Raw genomic sequence first — 4,627 nt, forward strand, 5'->3', positions numbered from 1 at the left:
TGGCCCTGTGGTAGAACTCCGGATTACAGATCTTGTGAGCCGATTTCCAATCCATATGATACTAAAAAGATTCTTCCGCAACATCTAATTGTGGGTGCGTTATAAGAGTACAAGTCAATCCCTTAGCGTATTCCCCTCCGGCGGTTCAGCGGTAACTATGTGAGCTTAAAACACTAAAAATCGGATTCGATACCCGCGTTAGGCAAAGAATAGATAACCTATTATGTAGCTCTGTGATCAAGAACAAAGCAAACACACAGAACTTTAGTGTGGGTTTGTAGAGTACTGCTTTCCCATTGGTCAGTAGCTTAAAATTTCGACGGTGACAGGTATCGACTTAGGAGTTTTACCATAAATTCAAGTTGCAAATAGAGTATCATATTTAAGTGAGTTGTCATAATTCTGTATTATAGAATATTGTATACCTCCAGAATCCTTTGTCTCCTATCGTCAGTCCGGAACATCACACAAACCTACATACACAGAGGTATAGACAGAAAAACACGCATGCTCACTTATAAAATCACATTCTTACACAGACAGGTTTAAAGCAACGTGATAGATAGAAATAGATATAAATACAAACTTACCTACATATTTCTGCAAAGTGTAATCCAATATAATCCAGTATAAATTTAAATACCGCCAATTCAAGGCATTTCTCGAGTATCACTAATGCTAAATCATGCATAAAACGGCAAAGAAGACACGTTGAGAATGAATGACGAAAGATAGAAATGGAAATTTCCCAAAAGTATTCAGTATAGAAAAACACATCCTTCTCCAAAATTTTAAGTCTCTCATTGCCAAGAAAGTTGATCAGCCAACTCTGTTTTATCACATTAGATTATACTTTCTGATATTTTGTGATTTTGATTTTATGTATTTGTTTTCACCGGCTCAATCACTCTGATGTGAATTTTTAAACTGTGGATCATCGAAGTTTCAAAATGACAGCTGTTTTAGTGTTTTGTTATTCCAGAAGAAACCGAAGTTTCAAAATGACAGCTGTTTTAGTGTTTTGTTATTCCAGAAGAAACCGAAGTTTCAAAATGACAGCTGTTTTAGTGTTTTGTTATTCCAGAAGAAACCGAAGTTTCAAAATGACAGCTGTTGAGAGTTTTGGTGTTTTCGTTATTCCAGAAGAAACCGAAGTTTCAAAATGACAGCTGTTTAGAGTTTTAGTGTTTTCTGATTCGAGAACAAATCGAAGTTTTCACAACATCGTTAACAGCAAGGGTAACCAACTAATGAAACAGTGCATTCTAATCTTTATAAGCAAGAGCTCAATAAAAGTATGTTGAATTTCAGTTTTTCTCTAAGGATGGAGAATGTTCTGATCAGAAGTTAATATTAATTTCCGAATATGCTATTGAGAGTGAGAGATCTAGTGGTTTACAATTTCAGAACAAACTGAGGTTTCATGTTGCCGAATGCTGCTGTTGACAGTTCTGGTGATTTGTGGTTGCAGAACAAACCGAAGTTTCACACTGCTAAATATTTTCTGTTCAGTGTGAGAGCTCTAGTGGTTTACAATTACAAAACAAATCGGAGTTTCACACTGCTAAATATTGCTGTTCAGAGTGGGAGTCTTAGTGGTTTACAGTTACAGAACAAACCGTAGTTTTACACTGCCGAATGTCACACAGCTACATATGTCTGAGGTTATGTTGATAAAGCTGAATGGGCACTTGACACTCGCTCTGCTGATCAAATATATATTTATTTTCCTCTCCCTCTCAACAAAACCTATATGATAAGGTTTAAGACCGAAGCGTGGCACAAAGGATTTCTGAGGAGCTAAATAAAATTTTCGTTTATGGAAGCAGGTTAAGCGGTTGGTAGAAAACAACAACAAAAGTTATGACTATTGCCTTGTTGCATTTTACGTGAAAGTAATCGCATTTAAAGAATTGAATTAAGAAATTAAAGAGATATATAAATAAAACATAAAGTTAGACTAGCGCATATATGTAAGTGTGCTCGTAGAGATTCATCATATATGTGTGTACAAATATGCACTTTGAGATTATACAAATAAATAAATATATAAATATATTGATTCACGCTTTGCGTTTTAAGAATGTTTTTATTTTAGATTTTGACATTTCTGAAGTATGACTAGTTTTGAAAACAAAACTGATGCAAACTACATAGGTCTGTTGGTTGAGACGCTCGACTCGCAATCCCCGTCCCACCAAACATGCTCGCCCTTTCAACCTTGGGGAAGTTATAATCCCTCGGTTAATTTCACTCTGCGTTGATAAAAGAGCAGCCAAAGAGTTGGCGGTGGGTAGTGTCGACTAGCAGTCTTCCCTCTTATCTATCACTGCTAAATTAGGGACATCTAGCGCAGATAGACCTCGTTTAGCTTTTGGCGAAATTCAAAAACAAACAAACAAAGCAAACTACATATAAGGTCTATTTTGGAAATGTTAGCACACCAACTGTTGTCTCTGTCTGTTTAAATTACTTGCTAAGCCTAACTTATTGTAATAAAATTCACATTAAGGATTTTCTTAGACTATCGCAACCAAACGAATAGCGTTACCAATTAAAATGGCAAAGATCGTGTAGAATTTCAAGTCACCATCTACACTATCTAGCAAAACTTTTGTAAGCAGATCATATAACATAGATAACTTTTTTATGGTTGTTTTTATTAGTATTAAATAACTTCACGTATATGTGTTGGTTTTTAACCCTGAGTCATATGAAACAAATGATGTTGGAGAAATCTTACACTGTCGCGCCGGAAGAATTCTCTCATCGCCGCTAGCGTATACTGTAATGGACTCGTATACGGTAAGGAAGGATAATCGCAAGTCGATGGATGCTTTCCAATGTTACATAATTATTTTCCCACACATAGAACAATTTGAACATAGTGAAGCTAAGAGTATTTAGTAATCTATTCAACTAGTAGAAAATAACGGTCAGTCTTTCTGAATATCTTTATTAATTGTACAGGTGTTAAACTTAAAAACTTGAATGCCACAAAGAACCCTACATATCCATCTTTATTTATGAACATATCATTCTATACATACACATGCAAATAGTGAGACTAGCCTAGTGTTTAGGGAGCTGTGCTATGTAGACGAGAGTCCATGGTTCGCGTCCCTTTAGCACAAAATCGCGCTGCGCACTTTGGAGTCATGGGCGTATTATAAAAACGATTGTTAAATCCCACTATTTAATAAGAGTAACGCAAGAATTGGCGGTAGATGCCGTTGACTAGCTAGTTGCTTACCTTCTATTCTTTCAGTTCAACATTAAGGACGGTTAGTAAAGAGAGCGTTAGTGTTGCTTTACTCAAGTATATGAAACAAGCAATCAAATAAAAGTGAGATATATGATTTTTTTCCTGCATTAGAAAACAAAACTAAGCATTTTTTTTGTATCTGTAAATGGGTCCACGCTCCTAGAAAAGGGATCTCTACACATTTGTGTCATCTAAATTATTTACTTTCAAGATCAAATAACTTAGCTGGCAAAGAACGGTTATTTCAAAGCAGAAACTCATAGGAGTATATTAATTCGGGTCGTCATGCTTGATCTAATCGAACTAAACATGATCTAATATCGCTGTGGTATTCTATAAATAGAAAAGAGTTACCCTAGAACAAAAATTATTTCAGGAAATACGGAAAATACTTCATTTTCAAAAGAAAATATTTTTTTTTAATCCATAAGCCAATAGTATGCCCAAAAGAATTTTTGATATATTTTCCTCTGTTTCAACGTAAACACTATAGAGTATAATATAATTTCAAATAATGATAACTTCTAATCACTTAGATATGCACTTAGAAAGAAACTAAAAATTAACCTGGTTATCAGTACAACTGATTAATTACCTGTTGTTTTTTGTTTTTGTTTTTTTTTTGCATTTCTACTTATGTACATTGTAATACATTGTTTCATCAATTGAGTACCCTTGCTGTTAACGATATTTTTGGCCGTAATCCCAATAATATCTCCTGACATTCGACCAATTTAGGAGATTTAGACTAGTCCTAAATAAATATTTTAAGCTAATTATTCAAAAGAATCTTTATAATAACAGTATTATAATAATAATAACCAATGCTGTTGGTAAAAGTAACAATAAGTAAATAATATAGTTATACCTCACTTGGGGAATCTATATAAATATACAGGTTTAAATAATATAGTTATACCTCACTTGGGGAATCTGTATAAATATACAGGTTTAAAATAATACTTTTGCAGCTTAAGTCTTTCTCATCAACTTTCCTATGCATGGATCAAAGTAATGAAAAGAAAAAGAAACAGCTTAAAGTTATACCGTTGAAACATACAAAAAGAGACGAAAACTTAAAGATACTTTTTAGAAGCATTTTGAAAGCAATTAATCAAAATCTCAAATTCGAATTCAGAGAACAATTAAACTTCCTACTAAAATACTGTTCACAAAAACAACAACTCTTTCTTCCTGTACTTCCTGGTGACTCAACGGTAAGTTTGGGGGCTTATAAATCTAAAATTTGGGGTGTGATCACTATGATGGGCACAGCGTAATTAGCCCATGTTTGGTTTTGCGCTTAAAAACAAAATGAGCAAACATTCTTTCCAAGTTTGAAGAGTTTATTTGTTTGTTTTG

The 4,627-nt window shown here is 34.0% G+C and overlaps 1 long non-coding RNA gene across 1 annotated transcript in view; it reads left to right on the plus strand.

Annotated features, from left to right (window-relative positions):
• The first annotated feature begins 260 nt into the window (after positions 1-260).
• LOC111087909 overlaps positions 261-4,627 on the plus strand; it is a 19,511-nt gene continuing 15,144 nt past the window's right edge. The window contains exon 1 of the long non-coding RNA XR_002612533.1: positions 261-273. This is a non-coding gene — a long non-coding RNA (uncharacterized LOC111087909). The remainder of the gene's footprint in view (positions 274-4,627) is intronic.

The sequence above is a fragment of the Limulus polyphemus genome, unplaced genomic scaffold (assembly GCF_000517525.1).
Source record: "Limulus polyphemus unplaced genomic scaffold, Limulus_polyphemus-2.1.2 Scaffold80, whole genome shotgun sequence".
Classification (NCBI taxonomy): domain Eukaryota; kingdom Metazoa; phylum Arthropoda; class Merostomata; order Xiphosura; family Limulidae; genus Limulus; species Limulus polyphemus.